This window comes from Rhinolophus hipposideros (genome assembly GCF_964194185.1).
Source record: "Rhinolophus hipposideros genome assembly, chromosome: 6".
Classification (NCBI taxonomy): domain Eukaryota; kingdom Metazoa; phylum Chordata; class Mammalia; order Chiroptera; family Rhinolophidae; genus Rhinolophus; species Rhinolophus hipposideros.
In genome coordinates, this window is record NC_138052.1 from 43,244,831 (window position 1) to 43,264,392 (window position 19,562).

Genomic DNA, 19,562 nt, shown 5'->3' on the forward strand with positions numbered 1-19,562 from the left:
GATAAAGCCAGGGCTGGAATCCAGGCTCTGAGAGACAAGACCCCATGCTTTTTTTTTTTTTTTTTTGCTAATATTTTTTTTTTATTAAATTTATTGGGGTGACAATTGTTAGTAAATTTACATAGATTTCAGGTGTACAATTCTGTATTACATCGTCTATAAATCCCATTGTGTGTTCACCACCCAGAGTCAGTTCTCCTTCCATCACCATATATTTGATCCCCTTTACCCTCATCACCCACCCAGGACCCCATGCTTTTAATTTTCACATTGTACTAGATGTTGGGGATTGAATGATGAGCACATCAAACATTTCCCCTGATCTCATGGAGCCTACAGATACTAAGTCACACAAATATATAGACATAAATAGTAATATGTTCTAGAAAGTGCAAATACAGGATATTAGAACAAAATTATAATGAAGAACGTGATACAATCTGACAAGGAAAGAGAAAACATTCCTGAAAGTTAGATTTAAGCTACTTTCTAAAATATAAGCCATCATTAAATGGGTGAATACAATGGAAAAGAAGTTGGAGGTCAAACAAAGCATTTCTAGGTAGAGAGCAAGGTCATAGAGCAGAGGACTATGGTGGAATGAAAGGAAATCCAAAGTGTCTGAGACACCTTTCGCAAGGAGATTGGCATGTAAAGTATTAGAAGCCCGATTAATGCTGGACTATACAAGTAATGTTAGTAAAGTTTTTCCTTTTCCTATGAACTCTGAGAATCCAGTCAGTGATTTTAAGCTTCTAAACCTCAAAACTCTTGGAAATTTTGCAAACCTACTGCAAAGAAACACAAAGACATATTTGAAATTAATTTTTGTGAAGAACTATTTTGTTATAAGTATATATTGAGTTGTCTATGGTTTTTATTTGAAGTTATTTATTACTTTTAAATTTTAATTCCTTTTACCTTATCTTCATTACCTATTTAGTTGATTGTAGAATTTTTGGCTAACGCCATTCATCTGGAATGTCCAGTGTTTGCATCAGTAATTTTTTTTTTTGTCTATAATTTTCGATATACTACCTCAAGGTAAGTATGGGATATGTTATAGCATAAATATCATCTTACTCCGTTTGGGCTCTATAACAGAAGAATATAGACTGGATGGCTTATAACCCAAAGAGATAAATTTCTCACAGTTCTGGAGGCTGGAAAATCCAAGATAAAGCACAAGCTAATTAGGTGTCTGGTGAGAGCCTGGTTTCTGGTGCCTAGGCTGTTTTCTTGCTGTGTCCTCACATGGTGGAAGGAATGGAAGTGATCTCTGAAGTCTCTTTTATAAGGACACTAATCCCATTCACTAGGGCTTCATTTTATGACCTAATCACCTCTCAAAGTCCCCACCTGCTACTACCATTATGTTGAGGATTAGGATTTCAACATATCGATTTGGGGGGTGGGGGCACAAACATTCTTATTCCATGGCAAATGTGATAATACCTATTCATATTTTTATAGAAAATCTATACACAATCTCACCCCCATAATTTTCTTATAAGTAGGCCCTTTATTGTTAATTAGGTACATTTTTTTTTCCTGAATTGAAATGTGGGAATGAGTAAAATATATGTTTTACCAAAAGTCTTTTTTTCAATGAGTCAAATTCAAACAGTATTTGAGAGTCATATATGCCCACATTGCATGAGTCATTACCACAAAATAACATTTCTATAATGGAGAGTGGTACAAAGGATGGTAGAGGCAGGGGGAAAAGAGACCCTTAAGTCTGTGCCCATTGAAAGAAACAAGAAAGGCTTCAGATCAGGCAGGATCTGGACTGAGGCTCTATAATGAAGTGGAATTTTGCCAGTTTTTTAATGGAAGAGAGCAGAGGAAATAAAATGTAGATATGCATGGAAATGAGACAATGTCACGTAACTGTAAAGTTATGATGGATTTGGTATTTCAGAAAATAAACAAAGCCAAGGCTGGTGATAAGACAGGACAGGTATACAGCTTGTGAGACATCGAGGTAGAAGTGTCCAGTTTGCCAGCTTTTGAAAAGAAATCTACTTTTCACAGAGGTAAATTTTATGACCTATCACAACAGAGGACCTACGACCAGTAGAGGAACCAGTGACTGCATTAAATCATGAGACTATTTCTAAGTTATTTGACTTTCATGTAAGAAATTAAATAAAAATATTGTGATGGATATTGCTGAAATGAAATATACATTATTGAGACTCATCAAAACTTCTATTTTTATGCAAATCAGTAGTCAGGGAAAATACACAAGAAGGAGATAATCAATATGTATGTACAAAGATTTGGCTCCTGATAAACACCCATATGATAACATCAGGTCTAGTCAGCACATTAGTGAAATTTGGCAAGATTTATGAATTGTCTTAGCAACCTCCCCTGGAAATGAAGTTTGGCTGATGCAATGCCATCTTAGGAAAGGCCAGATCTGCATATCATCTGCATCACATTTGTGTTGGTGGGTTCCCAAAAATGGTGTAGTCTGCCCCAGAGTGAGTGTTATATTGAAAGCCCCCACTTGCTATACAGGAGTGTGAAACCATCTGAGAGAAGGAAAAATTAGACATTTCTTCAAGCACAAATGGCTGGTGTCTAAAGTCGTTGCAATAGTGCTATGTTAAGCAGCTGCACCTGCATGGTAACTAGGGAGCTATCTGGCTATGAATGTTTGTTTCACACATCAGAATTTAAAGTACAGGATGGAATATACTGGGCAACATCTCATGAAAATGGAGTAGGGTTTTCTTCCTCTCTTCATAATTTGTGCCTGAAGTCTTAAAATAGGAGTAAACCATGACATAATGATATTTTCATCTGTGGAAAAATACATATTTTTCTAGGCAACTAATGGCATTTAAAAGGGAAACATGCCTATTTGGTCACTGACCACTCCCACATTATAACTATCTTGGAATTTCCTTTTTAAGCAATCTTTCCTAGAGACCCATTATTGGCTGGAGACCAATTTACTCTATGCCAAAAAGTTATTTCTCAGGCCCAATTAATTATCTAGAAAGCTCATGAAATGTGTGCCTTGGCAGGCTGGAAAAAAAAGATTTTTTCATCAGGTTTTCCAGAGGAACTCTCAGAGTTTCCAATCCAATATCCCATTTTGGCTTGAAGAGGGTGCAAAGACAGAAACATTAATAAAGAAAACTAAGGAGTATGGTCTGTCATACAACTATAGCAAACTTGTTGGATCAGTCCCTCCTAGTGGATTTGAAGGGAATGGTTACAGTATCTAGAACTACAGATCTCCTAAAATGACCACAGTTATTTGGGTAACCTTAAGGAAAGGCCTAGAAGTCAGAGTCAGGATAAAAGTCTCTTTTTGTAGCAATTTGGGACAGATAAGTGTAACAAAATCAAAGAGGACCAATAGGGTAGTCTGGTATCCATATCAGGTAGAGGTCCAGGAAACTGATAATAACTTAGGACTTTGCTTATTTATACCAGTTGCCCAGTTGCAACACCAGCTTTGAAGAGGCTTCAAACATACCTTCAGCTGTTCAGAAACTCCCCTGCTCCCTTATTTCTACAGCCCCAGAGGAATCCTCCTTCACACTCAAAACCAAGATTCCCTCCCCTACATTTCTTCTCCCTAAGCTAAATGATACTCCTTTAAGGACAAAATCTTCAGATTACTTAAAAGGAAATGGATTTTGATCTTTAGATTTTGCTAAACTTAGCTCTTGTCATTTATTGCAATTAGCGTCTTTCAATTTCTGCCTTTGAATATATCTCCTAAACTCCATCATAGAAACCAAAGGCATTCTCCATCCAGTTCTACTTAAAGTCCCAACACATATCTCACCTATTTCCAGAAGGCATCCATGATATATCCAACCTAATCATGTACTGTAAATTCTATATGCAAATATTTTATATTTCATATATCAGAACTTTTGACAAAAATTCACAGGTTTGGTAAAATACTCTGTTGGCAAGATTGTGGCAAAACAAACACTCTAAACATGGCTTCTGGTGGTCATACAAAATGGCAGAAACTTCTAAGAAAAGAAATTTGTTAAATTCTGGAAAAATTGCATATGCATACAATCTTTAACCTATTATATCTCATTATTTTGAAAAGTGGAAATAAAGGGAAAAATAAGACATCCTGTTTTTATCCTACATGAACTGTTAATTTAGAATAAAAATTGAAGAAAATAAATTTCTCCATTCTAGATATTAAATATACAAGGAATGATAGGATTAGATTGTCACTAACTTTCAACTTCTAATAAAACAATGAATCTAAGTTGTTAAAAAATGAAATTCAACTGAGTAAATTTTAAAGAATTTATTGGCTTTTTTCAGTGATTCATGAATTGGGCAGCATCCAATCTAGCAGATGGAAAGGAGCTCCAAGGAGTTTTACGAAACGAAAGACTTTTATAGACAGAAGGGAGTAGGAACAAGGAAGTTATACTAGGTAAAAAAAATGGTTTATTTATGGCAAGGTCACTTTCCTTTAGGGAAAGGCAAGGATATATCAGGCAGATCACCTAACTAGTGCTAATTTGGCAATTCCTGATTTACTTGTTTAAGATTCCATTTCTGGGAGAGCCAAAACTAAAATTAAAGTCTAATTTTGGTGATGTGGAGCCTAGTATAAGTGCTTCTATTTAGTGCTTCTATTTAGGGCCTGTTGTCTTGTTTTTAACAAAGTTATGATTATGAATGCCTAGTATCAGAAAAAAAAAGTAAAAGAAAAAGAAGGCGACCTAACCTTATATTGATAGTACACACACAATCTAGGAAGTAAAAACTTGAAAGTGATCAAACTTCTAGATCTAAGTACCAGAGGAACACATTAAATAACACCATGGGGAGGCAATCAATAAAACTGGAAATTCTTATTGAGTATTCTCATTTTCATGGCCACATAGTTACTTGCATAAGTTCAGTAAGAATCTCTTCTCCTTGTAACAGGACACAATTGGAAATATTTGTTATGTTACCAAGGTTTGGACTGGAATGTCATATTTGGGAATGATGTTCACAGAATCAGATGTGATCAGACAGTTTTAAGGAACGAAGGTTAAGTCAATAAAGCTTCCTTCACAAAAACAGCCTGGTCTCTTGCTGTCAGGGTTTCCAGCCCTCAGAGGTGAATGAGGGAAGTCATTTTCTGGTAGGCCCAAGAACCTCAGGATATTTGGGGGACCTTGAGAAGAGAGGAATTCACCCAAAGTTATAGGTATTATAGGTGTAGACTGATGGCAAGTCCTTGGCTTGGCTTCCTAGCCTCAAGAGGCTTTTAAAAGTCCAATCTGAGATTTCTTACCCTGAAAACAGCCTTAAAAAGAGCCTAGGTGGTCATCCTATCCTTATTTCACTTGTGTAAGTAATCAGATCAAGTTTAATGAGACTAAATTTATTTTGCAAACAAATTAGTCTTACTGTGATTATCTTTGATAGAAATGGGGGTGACTATCAATAGAAAAAATATGTTTTAATAGAAAACCATCTGACACCCTTGTGAAATAAGATTCTAGTTCTATGCATTGTCTTTGAGGTTTTGTTATCTACCTGTAAGCTGGGCTGAATCCTGAATTCATTTAGTTTTCTCAAATATCTGGATATCACTGTCTAAACTACCATTTCCAATTTTCTTCCACCCTTCTGACTTGGAATAACTAAGTTTATTCTTAACTTTCTACTTTAAATAAGTTCACAACTGCAAATTATTCCTGTATCAGAAAATAATAATAATAAGCACTCACAGCATCTGCTTTGGTAAGATCAGAACTTAAAATCTTGATGTTGTTTTGTTCCCACAAATGGAGATAGGCAGAAAAACTGGGAGAATGATAAGACTTCAGAATTATGTGTGTGTGAGTGTTAAGGGAATATAGTGGTTTAAATTGAACTGGTTTAAACTGGTTAGGAAAATTTAAGCTGGATTAGAAAATTGGCCAAGGCATTTCATTACTCCCTATGGATTTCTTTACAGAGTCAGTTTAGTGTCTACTGAGTATCAGAGCTGTACTTCAAATCAGCTGATGCTTTCTTTTATTTTAGGAAAGAAGAAAACCAAGTTATTCTTTGAAGTTTAAAGAAACACAGAACTATCTTTGAACTAATTAAGAACAGTTTTTAAAATTGTACTAGGATTCTTAGTTTTTAAGGCCATTCTCAGAAAGAAAAAATTCACCTGAAAAATTTTATGCCCAAATCTTACAGGATGCCTGCTGCCATTTCGAATATTTGAATTCCATAGGAAACTTTGACCAAAACTCACATTATTGTACAACCATGGCAAGATTCCCCTTGTTCTTTTTACTGTTTTGCAAATGAAACTCTTCTGCTTGCAAGTTTCATCTTGAACAAATAGGACAAAACAAATGAACTTAAGTATTTTACTCATAAAATATTATTGATTATTTTGTTACTTATTTTCTTTTACTTCGTGAAAATTCACATTTAAATAATATTTTTTTAGAAATTTTTAGAAGTAATGAATTCGCCCTCATTTTTATATTTAATATACGTAGCCCTGGGTTGTTATGATTTCTTGCTATGATCATTCCAGATGTGTAATAAATATGTATTTATGATAAGGAATGAGTGCCGACCCACAATAATATCTGAAAGAAATGCCTCCCTGAGGGTTATGGCTGAGATCAACTTGGAGGTAATAAAATTACAAAGCATCTTTCACTTCTATCATTCTCTCTGAGATGACTACAGAAGAGTAGGATGTATAGTCCTGTAGTACCCATCGTAAAGATTTATACAAATCGTTCCTTTCTTTCAGATTGTTGCTGCTTTCCTCAGTGTTACATACTGTCATTAAATTCTCCACCCTCACTATTACAGCTTCCATTACCACCCACATGGCACTCCCGCTTTATCCATGGGTGGCAGATGTTATCACCATATGTCATCCGATCAATTTTCCATTCAAGGGTAATGTAATGTTTGGGGGAAAGCCAACTCACACTTTAGTAAAGGCTTTCTCTGTAGTCTTCACCAGCTATAAATGCAAGCATCTTTTCAACTTCTTGGCTCTGATACCTAACCAAAAAATCAGCAGGGATCTTAGAGATGCTTTGCATGTTTCCGTGTTAGCTGGGCTCTCTCTCACAATCACCTGCCAAATTGTTTCCTATTAAGGAGCTTGGCACTCTTTTGCTTTTGTCTACTTTCATCTCAGAATATTCTGGACAGAGAATCATTAGATAGATGAATACTGGAGAGTAGCAGTTTCAGGTCTGGTTCAAGAGTCTGTTACCTCTTGTTTATTTCTAGGATCTCTAGCTCACCTCCTTATTCCAGAAGTTGGCATTGCTTATAGATTTTGAAATTCTTATTCCATAAAATTCTAAAGTGTAGCCAAATTTAAGACAAGATCAATTTATCTGTGTAGTTCTCATGTGTGCATGCTCATTCTCTTTTCATTTTGTTTTCTTTTTCCTCCCAAATCCACTCCCACTTTTTCTTTGGATTTATCTTTCCACACTTTTTGAACACGTTATTTGCCAGTCCCTGTGCTATGCACTGCATATTTAAATATTAAATAAAATACAAGCCTTTCAAATTTTTCACATTTGAAAGATAAACATTAGATTATTTTAAAACCAGTCAAGTCTAAACCAGTGCATTTCCCATCCATGGTGGGTAATTAAGATGTGAATGCTTGGGAAAAGAAGTGGAAACAATTACTTGTTTTTACTGATTCTGAAATGATCTCCCTCTTAAGTGCTGAAGCTGCCTACAATTTGGTGAAGGAATTTCTGTTTACATTATCCACAATTATCAATATGTTAAAGACTTGGATTATGTCCTTTTCTATTTTTGTCTTTTGATAACCGGTTTCAAGTTATCAAAATCTCATGGTTGAAACCCCTTAATTCCAATGATCACCTTGCCTTTCTCCAGATATTTTCTAGTTACTTTATGCCTTTCTTAACCTGCGATAACCAGTAATCACTGTGGCTTTTCAAGTGTGGACAAGCTGCAATTTTACATAAAGTCAAACACATTTATTTTTTTAATTTCGAATTTAGTATACTTCCAGAAGACATGTAGGTTTATAGGCATTTTTGGTAACACAAAATGATGTCTTAAGAACCAAAGTGATACCAGTCTATTCATGAGTTACAACTAATGTTCAAACATCATCATATTTTAAGGTTTAAATTATTTTTTCTTAAATTGTAACTTTATATCTACTCCTAATGAAAATCATCTACTATATTGTTTACTCATGCTGACCTCTGAAGTTTCCTGTAGGATATTCTCGTTTGTTTATTATGGCACACCCCAGGAAATGTCAATAGAATCAGGACACTTGGATATACAGAGGGCGCCAAAAAAATGTATACACATTTTAAGAAAGGAAAAAACTATTAAAATTGTAATACTCAATAGATACCAATAACAAAAGATGAATACAAGTGATGTGTATACATTTTTTGGCACCCCCTGTATTTTACTGTTCCTCAAGAACATTTTATTAATATCACTTAATTATTGTAAAATTGACAACTCCATTTGCAGCTGTTTTCAGCATGAATCCCTGAGGAAACCCTATTATCAATTATCTTTTTATTTAGAGCATCTCATCACCAAGCAAATTCTTTATTTTTTGACACACTATTTCCCACAACCCTCTTCTAAATTAAAGGTCAGATTTTGTGATAGTTTTGGAAGCAATTTTTAAAATGATCAATTGCCCCCATAAAAATGTATACTCTTACATCTCTAACAAAGAGATCCTAAGGCACACAAAAATACATTGTCCCCTTTGCTCCCATTGATATTCCTGTTACTGCAATAGTCCATGGTCTTCCTCTTTGTCATGCATTCTGCTGGACTGCATCTCAGGGGCAGGAAGTACAGCTGCTGTTTCCTCTGGGTCTTTACACATCGCCCAATTCAGCACTCCAGTTCCATAGTGTAGACCACACATGTATATGTAAGAAACCATTTGTCTCTATTAGAATGGAATCTCCATCAAAGCAGAGACTTGCTCGTGTTTACTTCAGTATTTTATTATGAAGAAAAATATATTTTACATAGAAACGATTAATCAATATTTGTGAATTCATACTATTAGAAGTACATTGCTAATTTTCCACAAATGACCAATGAATGGATTCTTATTAAGTTGCATTGTCCCTGAGTTATTTTATGAATGATCACTGCGCATCTCTTACTGTCCGATGATTATCATGGTCTTCTCACACTTGTGGAGACCACACTGATGGCTTACTAGCCTCCTGGCACCAGGCAACATATTGCAACATGCACAATACTTTGGCTAGTTACACCAAATTTTATCCTTGAGTTCATACAAACTGTGTGGGGGGCTACCAACAGGTCTTGGCGTTGTGTTCACGCCTATGGATCAGCTATATCCAGAGTAGTGTTAATACTCTTCAACAGCTTTGGATTTGACACTGCTGACTCTCAATTTTAAAATGCAATTGGGGAATCCTTTAATGACTTCCTCAGTAAAGATTGGAAAGGAAATAAATGATTACCCATTTTTTTATGCCTTGATAGGTTTATGAAACCAGAGCCATGAAATAGTTCTACTGATCCTTCAGCTTGAATGAATATATGAAAAGGTTTTATTTTTTCTTCTGAACTACATAATTTCAGACGCATCTAGATGATCATTCCTCAAGAGAATCCAAATTCCATTCGTTTGGCAAATCCTTGATTTTCAAAAATATATATTTTATTAAAATAGTCTCTTTAGTCAGTTAAGCATGAATAATTTTTATTTAATCAGTTGGTCTGTGCCAAGCCTCATCTATATCCGTAGTGATCATTTGTATTATCCTAAAACTTTACGTTTCAAATGGAGAAACCGTCACCCAGTTAATACATATTACACTGAAGTCCCTTCCAATTACAACCAGCTCTAATTTTGAGACTTCCTTGAAGGCTGGTAATTCTTTGACTCTTTGGGTTATCTTCATTTTCCAGCTTTTTAAGACTTCTTAAATTATTTAATAATGGTGTTTAGCCTTTAGAGTTTTTGTAATATTTCCTTGCCACGAAAGATTTTTAAAGTCACTCAGACTACACTCAAAAGGTCTGTTACCTGTGCAGCTGAGTTCTCCTGGTGATCGAGGGTCCAGTTGTCACGGTTCCTTAAGAAAGCATTTCTTCTGTCACTATCAGCCTCTCTTTTGCCCATCACTCTGTCAGAGGAGTGTTCAAGGTAGAGACATGTAGCAGCAAGCAAGACCACTTTTCAACTCTGCTTATATTCAGCTTCTTTGAATTGAAAAGACAGCCTGTCGTTGATGTGCTAGAAGTTCCTCGTTCTGGGTATACATAAAACACTGACCTTGTCTCCATTTCTTTATCTCTCATTCATTCTTAAAATTACTTCCATCTGCCTCCTGCCCCAACCACTCCACTTTCCGTTCACCAAGCACTAAAAGTCATATTCAATGGATGACAACAGTGCTGCTAAAAATTAAGTCTAACAGAGAAAGACAAGTGTGGGGACAGAGCCCCAGAAAGCAGTTTCCATGCTCTCGGCCTCACATAGAAAGGTGCTGGCTCAGGTAGTAAATGGCCATCAACTGTGATTGGATGGCCATCAGCTGTGGCTAGTTGGCCGTCAGCTGTAACCAGTGAGCCATCGGCCACTAATATAACTGCCATGGTTTCGCTAGCAGAAAATGGAGGCTAGCAAGAAGATGGTGGCTGAGCCTGCAAGTGGCACAGTGAGGGTTGTGAACAGTGTGGCTCCTGCTTCCTGTGTCTCCAATCCAGCCGCCAGTGAGAATATTGTAGTATGACTCCCCTCTATGGCTCCGTGGGTGTTCCTTTTTGGCCTCACCATGTCCTGCGTTCCTATGTGGGGAGCGGGACCAGAGACCCTGCATGCTGCCCCGCACGACAAATGGTGCAGCGAGCAGGGTCTCCCACACAACAAGTACGATATCACTTATATGTAGAATTTTTAAAAGCCAAACTTGTAAAACGAGAGAATAAAACGATGGTTACCAGGAGATGGGGTTTAGGGTGCAGGACAGATATTGTTTAAGTCTACAAATGTACTAGTCGAATAAAGCCCTAGGGATCTAGCGCAGTGAATATACACAACAGTACTGTACTATAGACATTGAACTTGCCAAGACACTAGAACTTAATTATTCCAACCAGTAAAAAGGATAATTATGTAACATGGTAGAGATACTAATTATCACTACAACGGCAATCATATTACAATATATACATGTATCAAATTAACATTTTTATACACCTTAAATTTATACCATGTCGTATGTCAAATCTATTTCAATGAAAAATAATAAATAAAAATAAAATAAAGGCGCATTGGACTCCCTGGGGAATCTTGTTAAAATGTAGATTGTGATTCAGTTTACTGGCCCAGGGGCTGAAAGTGTACATCACAACAAGCTCTAGGGAATAGCTGACTTCAATGAAGTACACTTTGTATAGCAAGGCACTAGATGGGGCATCTTCCCAAAATTCTCTACTCCTTCGGATTTTGCTACAACACTCTTTTGGCTCTCCTCCTTGCTAACTGTTCCTCCTAAGTATCGTTTCTTCATTCCAAGTTCTCTGTGTTTTTCTTTATGCATGTAAGTCATCCCCTGAGTTTCATGCTCAATCTACTTCTCTTTCTAGAGTGATAATTCTGACTTTAGTGCACCAAGAAAATTAACCGGGAAATTTATTAAAAACGGAGCTTCCTAAACCCCACCCCTGAGATTCTGATTCAGTAGGTATGGGTGGAGTCCTAGTCTGCGTTTTTAATTTTGATAAAGGAGTTTGTTAGGCCACATTTCTGAGAACCATTGTTCTAAAGGCTCTCATTGTTCTAACCATACCCTAAATGATTTCTAAATTATACCTAGGCCCGAGTCCTATCTGAGATTTCAACTGCCTATGTAATATTTCAATTGGGATATGAAAACAATTCAAAATTTCCAAACTAAATCTGTTATCTCCCCTGTATTCAACCTATTTTTCTTCTTCTACATGACATAATGGTGCCATAATTAGCCAGAAAAAATCTGGTTAAATTTTGTGTCCAAGGAACACTTGTCTACTGAGTCCCTGATCTACAGCACAACTGGGATAAGAATAAGACTTTGATCAAGATGCTGAGTCACAAACTCCTCAAATGCTAATTCCGGAAGTCTGGTGTCAGGCCCAGGGATCTGCATTTTTAACAAGACTTCCTTCAGTTATTCTGATGCAGATGGCTTCTAGCCCCCTCTCTCAGAAATGCTACCCTAGGGATATCTCCAGCTCTTCCTAGCTGGAGACCAGAAGGGCTTCAAAAGCATTTTCCATGGCAGAAGGCTTGGGGTGGGCGTAAGGAATAACTTAATCTTCCCCTTATCTCTCTCAGAGCCTCCAAAGCTACTCCAAATGACCACCCATATTAAGTAATATCAGTACACGTGTTCTATCTAAAGCCAGCTTCAGGTCACGTTACCAGCCACTCGCCTCCTGAGGAGAGTGACACCCCTAAACCCTTTCCTTACAGTTATTTCTGAACTACCAATATTTGCCCTCATGCCAATCACTCCTGGAAATAAAAAAAAATACTTTCTTGCCACTTCTCTCTTTTTTCTCCCTTTGATCTTATTTCCAGGAGATCATATTCCTGATTTAAGAATTGAAAGAGCAGAGCCTATAAATATCTAAGGTAGGCAGTACATGCTTCGAAGGTGGAAATAACATCCATTGTTTAATTTATAGCTCCCAGAAGAAACTTTTTGAGACCACTCCACTAGCAAGAGCTCAGTTAATAGCACCTTTTATCATAAAAAGCGTGGTTTGTATTGTATTTTAAAAATTAAAAATACAATGTGTATTTATAATATATGCTCCTGGTCTGAAATCTTTGTTAGTCCCTACCTAACCTCCTTTAAGTGAAAAGGATTGGCTTTGTTGTCTTAAAGAATTCTAACTTGATGTTTTCCTCAATTGTCCTTTTATACTTATTAGGCCTTTCAGTTCAGAAGTGAAGTGATTTTGCCCAAGGTTATTAGAATAAAATTGAAGTTCAATTAGTTACTTTGAGACATGACAACTAAGTGCCTACCCCTTTTTAATCTTTAACAAGCTCCATTATTTACATAGGCAAATTGATGCCAGCATTTTAGAAATCTGAGGTAATGCAAACCACATAACTTTGAAATAACGGAACATTCTGATACTCAGGAAACTGTATCTGCATGATATTATCTTGTTGTCCAGTCTCAACCTTCTCTATCTACATATCACAATGTACCATGAGGAGATACATTTTTTTCACTGAGAAAAGTCAATGGGAGATGAATAAATAGGCAATTTACTTAGGTTTTACCCTGAGTGTTTTGCTTTGATTTCAGGTGGGAGAGGCATTGATTGACCCTATTTTCCTAAATCCAAAGCAAGACATTTTACTTCAGCTGTGTTCACCTACAGGTATTTTCCATAGGTTAGAGCTATTCTTTGAAATATCTTTCATCTCTTTATTCCTTTCCTCTCCATATTTCTTTTCTCCTCTCCCTTTTTCTCTCCCAGCTGCAAGTATTTGTCCTCCAGAAGAGTGGGGGTGGGAGGGAGTAAGGGAGGGAAGCAGAGCAGGGAGCATGAGCCAGAGAATGCCAGGATCTGGCTTTTGTTATTGGTCGGTTGCTGCCTGAAGGAATAGAGGGTGGAGTGAACTCCTCAGTCTGATCTGACGGAGCCGAAGTACGGAAACCATATTTACAGGTAAGAGCAAAAAAGAAGAGACAGATTTACTTTTCTGTGAAAGGGAATGCTTCTCAATTCCTATTCAGACAATTTTATGATATGAAAATCATTCCGTAGACATTTCCTGAAAGTGTGTCCTTTTCCTTACTCGAGGAAGCTTTGCAATTGAGTTGTCCTTTCTCCCTGCAAAACCCTTAGCTGATAGAAACACCAGAGGCATGTCTTACTTATCCTTGATAACTTTCTAAGCAAGTGTATTGAAGCAAAGTTAATAGATAAGTCGTCATGTGTCTTTATTTATTCAAGCTTATGTTATTGGGAATCAAAGGAAGGATGAGGACAGCTTGGTAAATTCCACAGGTCCTAGGAAAATGGAGCTTTATCTTAATATACAATGTAACATTTCATATGGGGTCTTCTAATACTTGCAGTGTAGTAGGTGGTTTAGAAAATAATTTTTGTTGTTTGTAGACCCTTTTAGTGCTACGTTAGAGTGAATGGTATGTGTGCATTTAAGCCTTTATTTAACTTACTCCTTTGATAAATTTCATGCTACTGAGTAGTCGTTTCATTTTATTTAGTAAATTGTAAGCACATATGATAATTAAACAATTGTTTATGTTTGTCAACATACATACTAGGACCATTTTCTTTAAAAGCTCAGAAACCTATTTGTGAAGGATTAAACATTGCTGTAAAAATTGCATCTTAATTGGCAAGTTTCACTGGTAGTTTTGATGATCAATCAAATATATCAAGCTAAGAATTCCATCACAGCATTTATATTTTGGGGAATATTTCTAGGGCAATGTGGTTTTTAAAGCTCAAAAGTTAAGATTTTACTTTACCAGTAGCTTATATCTCTTAATATATATATATATATATATATATATATATATATATATATATATATATATATTATTTTCTCTTAGGGAAAATAGGAGTGCTAAATATGCAGGCTAAATGCTAAACTTACAGTAAAGACATATGAAAAATGATTTTACTCTAAGTCATTTCATTTTATAGTTATTTTAATTTATAAATACAGGTCGATAAGGGTGGGGGAAGCTCATTAAAATTGAGCTTTTAAGTAAGATTACTGCCATGGGCACACTGGCAGTTGAGTAATACGTGGTGATTATAATAAAAAGTCTTTCAGTGATGTACAGATTTTTTCATATATTTAAAAAATACTTTTGAATGAATCACAGACTAATAGGAATGAATATGAATAATTTCTAAGTTTTTTAGGGAGTCTTATTTTTGCCTTTTGTTTTTTAAGAGATGGGTTTTGTCTTTAAATAACAGATAAAAATGTAACATTTCTTGCAAAATTAACAAAAAGAGAAACTACTGAATATTGAGTAAAAATTATCTAAATGAATGGAGGACTATCTTAAATTTCCTAAATGTACTAAATATAGTGAATAATATGTTTACATACTTAAGGGCCATATTGGCCCATGCAAATATTCTTGCGTGGTTCTTTTCTGAATTATTTCTAGATTTCAAAAATCATATGATACTGAGATGTTGCCATGTTTCTCATTGACAAATTCTTCTGATTCTCGTTTTTTAAACAAAATGATGGTAGGAATTAATTCACACCCTAGATTGGAATTTAAGGTGATATATAAGACCAGATATTTGCCTTCTTCCTGATAAGGGTTAGACAAAATAAGCCAGGGCAGTTATATTTTTTGGAAATTATAAATTCTGAGTAAAGCTACCTCCAGGAATGAAGGAGAATTGATGAAAATTAGAGAGCAGAGTTCCACATGGTTTTAAATTATTCTGTTTCCTTGGAAACCAGCTGCTGCAGATGCATTTTGCTTTCTTTGGCTAAAAATATCATCCTTTTAATAATCGCTAAGGGAAAGGTTCTGAATAAAACCAGAGTATATTGTTGCTGTTTTTTATAATTTCCTTAATGGTTCACATATTTTGGATGAAAAGTAGATAAACCCTCTCTCAATCAGCATTTGCTATCGTCCACTGGCAGAGTCTGCCTGAGCCATCTCCAGAGATAACTGTGGGAGTTTTTACTGCAGAGACTACAGGAAAAGAGAGAGAGGGAGGGAGGGAAAGAGGGAGGGAGGGAAGGAAGGAGGGAGGGAGAGAGAAAGAGAGAGAGAGGGGGGATGCAGAAGAGGGAAAAAAAGCATGAAAGAAAACAGTTAAGAGGTTTTTGTCCGAATGAAAGCTGAAACAAGGCAAATGTAAACCATGTAAGGCTGCTTTGTGAAAGATGGCAAAGCAAGACCATTTGTTTTTTGTTCAGTGCAAGCAAACATTAAGATTTGGATGTAAGTTTTTAATAGAGGACACTATATACAACTTTGACTCCTTTTGCACAATACTTTTCCTTTTCTCTTTATGTTTGTAGTGGTTAGTAGTATACTGAGTAAGACAATAAATTAAGAAACAGTTTTTTAATGTACCAGTCATTTTAATCATAAAAAGAAAAGCTTGAGATTTATTTCATGCTATGGATAGTCAGGACGATTAAATACATATTTTGACATATTAGAATAAGAATATTTTAAACTTAATGCCCACACTATATTTCATTAATGCAGTCATTTCCTTACCTTTGTAATCTAATACATGAAAAAAAGACACATTGCAACAACTTAAAAATGGTTCAATATTATTAAACATCAGCATAAAAACTTTTATATTAAGGTAATATATTTGAAACTTAATGGGAATTATTGTAAATACACATAAATACCTTTTGTTTTATTGGAAGCCTTTTGCTTTATTTCGAAAATAAAAATTCATTTTATTTGACTTTTTTTTAGAAGAAATAAAAATCACGACTATCAGTATATTTTATCCTATGCAATTTCTTAAATTAAAATTTTTTCATTATTTTTTTTCTCAGCTGTTTGGTGAAAGGGAAAATCATAAAACTGCGACATCTTTCCTATTTTATTGTAATTTAGATGAGATTTCTATTATCTGTTTTACCACTCGTTTAAGTGTTTTTGACATATAATACTTTATTTTTGTATAGTAACCTCAGTTTACTAGATTTACTGTTAGCAGTGTAGCAAATAAAGTACCACACACTTACACCTTGTTTTAATATATTTAATATCTAGCCAATACATTACTTAAAGTTAAATGAATTTGGTATGTCAGCATGTTATTTTTCAAAGAGAGTTAGGATAATGGGAAGCATTTAGTTTTTATCAATTAATAGGAGCAAAGCACTTCAGTGGAAACACTTTCAGCCTAAAGATATGACATTAGAGAAGCATGCTAACAATAAATCAGTTAGACTAGTAAATAGATTATGCAACCTGTGCAAATAACCCATTTTTTAGGCACAGCCAAGATTATCAAGTGTATTTCAAGTTCCTGAAAATAATTCATTGCATAGACTTACTCCCAATTACAGATAAATTTTAAGCATTGTTTGTTCGTAGTGTCTCTTTACTCCTTTATGCTTCTGCTGCTGGAAGTAGCTTACCATATTCATATGTGAGTTGACATGAGTCTCAAAGTCTCACAAAATGTATTCAGGCAAATGAAATATTAAAAACTTCCCCTGTAATACAGACAACTTAATCTCGATAATGAAAATATGCTAGTTTGGCAAATAACCCCACATTACTAGAAATGGAAGGGTGGGATTTAAAAGAAATGGAAATTATACCAAGGTAAGAAATCGTGGGTCAGGTTTCACAATGATCAAATCGTGCTACATATGTACTTACGGTAATTCAAACAAATGAAAAATTGCATTAACCGTTGTACTATGGTAGGCCACATTGAAAACTATCAGAAGTTATTTTTGATGTAGTCTATATTTAATAACTAATAGTATATAGGACTTATATAAGTATAAAAATGGCATTGGTTCAAAGCAGCATTATTACTCTTTATTTACATTGTGTAAATCAAGGTGCGAGGAATGGCTTTGATTATCAAATTAATGATCATATTTGGATGTTTCATACATCTCATTGAATCAGTTGGACAGACCATTTAATTTCTGAGTCAATTCTTTAGATCTCAGTTGTTATAATAGACTAAATAGTTTGACCTGAAAATTGTTGAATATACTTATTCTGAGAATACAGACTCAATGTAACTTTTTAAGCATTTAATTCAAGATTATGATGACATTGATAAATGTCAATACTAATTCGACAGATCATGTTTTAGCAAGAAAACTACTTGACATGAGATCAAATTTGCCATTCATTTTAGTCTCATGGCTAAAAAGGTAGGTAGTAGTCATGTGATTTATTTCCAAAGAGTCTTTGTACTCTAGTTAGATCAGGAGCTTAGCGTATTATCTTTTAATACAGTAACAAAGGGTGGTATGTTCAACACATTTCTATATTTTTCCTGACTCACATGCACATTTGCAAAATTATTTTAAACAAAACCACCAACCACCAGGTAAAAGTAGCTGTTAGGTAAATTTTTGTATCTTTAAACAATATTGACGATAAAGTTATTTAGCAATTACTCATTGCATTTTCATGTACTCTCTTTGAATATTTCAGCCTTCCACTACCCTAGAATCATGGGATTGATTGCCTTGTCGACATAATTCCTTCCTGGATTGCTCATTTTTCCTATGAAGAAATTAAGGCCCATAGAGGGAGTCCCACAATGATTTTTTTTTCTTTTTTTGGTGGGAAACTGAGCATTTGTTTTTGCAAAATAATAACAGCCAAATACTATGTGTTTGTATTAAATATTGGATATAATGCATTAAATACTAGACAAAAGAAAAACATAATTTAGGACCACTTTGGAAAGTGAAAAAAACGCGGTGGGCTTAACAACACAGGAATTGTAGAGTTGCACAGAACTCCTCACTTTAGACCTGCCTGTGGTATTTTGTGAGCCTAATCGCTTTGACTTACTGTCACTGTGTCTTTGACTTTTTATGAGTTTGCAGTCAGGGTCAAAAATGCATCAGTTCGTTTTCTAGTAAGTGCTGATATAGTTGTTGTCATATTGTGGACATATCACAATATATTTAATAAATGACACAAATAATTTCCTAAACAGGACTCCTGAATGTATTTACAACGATTTTCGTTTCCTTTCTATCCCATTTAGGCTAGCCATGAAAAATCAATATTTGTCGCCAATCCTTACCCAGGTAATATTGGTTGTGATGCTGTCAGAATATTAATGCAAAAAGAAGCTGGGAAAGGTTTTCAGAAGTTACTAAATTTTTTTAGCTTTGCTTCCTCAAAATTCCTTCCATGTACCCCATACAACTCAAAACTTAAAATTTCATGTTTGGCCACTGTGATATCTGAATCAGTAAGGGGCCCCAAGTGAATTCACTCATCATGGCCACTGAACTCCCCTAGGGCTGAGCTTCAGATGGGTAATTCTGAGCTTGGGGACTTCATTGTATGCTTCTATATTCTAAGATCGTCACAACTTATGGACAGGGCTTACAGGAGCAGCCTCAGGTCCACCTCAGGCCTGTCCTCTCTGTCGTGGCTTCTTTGTGTGGCCATTACAGGTACTTCTTTGACCTCTCTATAATCTTTTATTTAACTATCGCAATTGTAATTCTCGGTCCTTTTTCTCTGTATTGGCAACACCTAATGGAATGCCTGATACATATTTTGTGCCCCCAAGTTGTTTTGCTAACTGAATAAATAAGTGAATAATCTTATCAGATACTCATCTTACCCTTTTCTTACACCGTCCCAATGACAGGCACCCAGTACATTCTAAAATAGTCCTTCCTTTCACATGCTTCTCTGTTAATGTCCTTCAATGTGACAATGTCCATGTCACATAAATGTCATTAAGCCATGCAGAGTTTTGTGTTGCAGACTTTTTGTTGTATAAACTCCATTTGAACTCTCCTACTTTAA

At 35.3% G+C, this 19,562-nt stretch overlaps 1 protein-coding gene across 1 annotated transcript in view; it reads left to right on the top strand.

The window, feature by feature from the left end:
* Positions 1–13,647: 13,647 nt before the first annotated feature.
* The window catches only part of CSRNP3 (cysteine and serine rich nuclear protein 3), a 204,860-nt gene continuing 198,945 nt past the window's right edge, over positions 13,648–19,562 (top strand). Inside the window, exon 1 of the mRNA XM_081051135.1 lies at positions 13,648–13,713. The gene's annotated coding sequence lies outside the window, so the exon portion shown is untranslated. The remainder of the gene's footprint in view (positions 13,714–19,562) is intronic.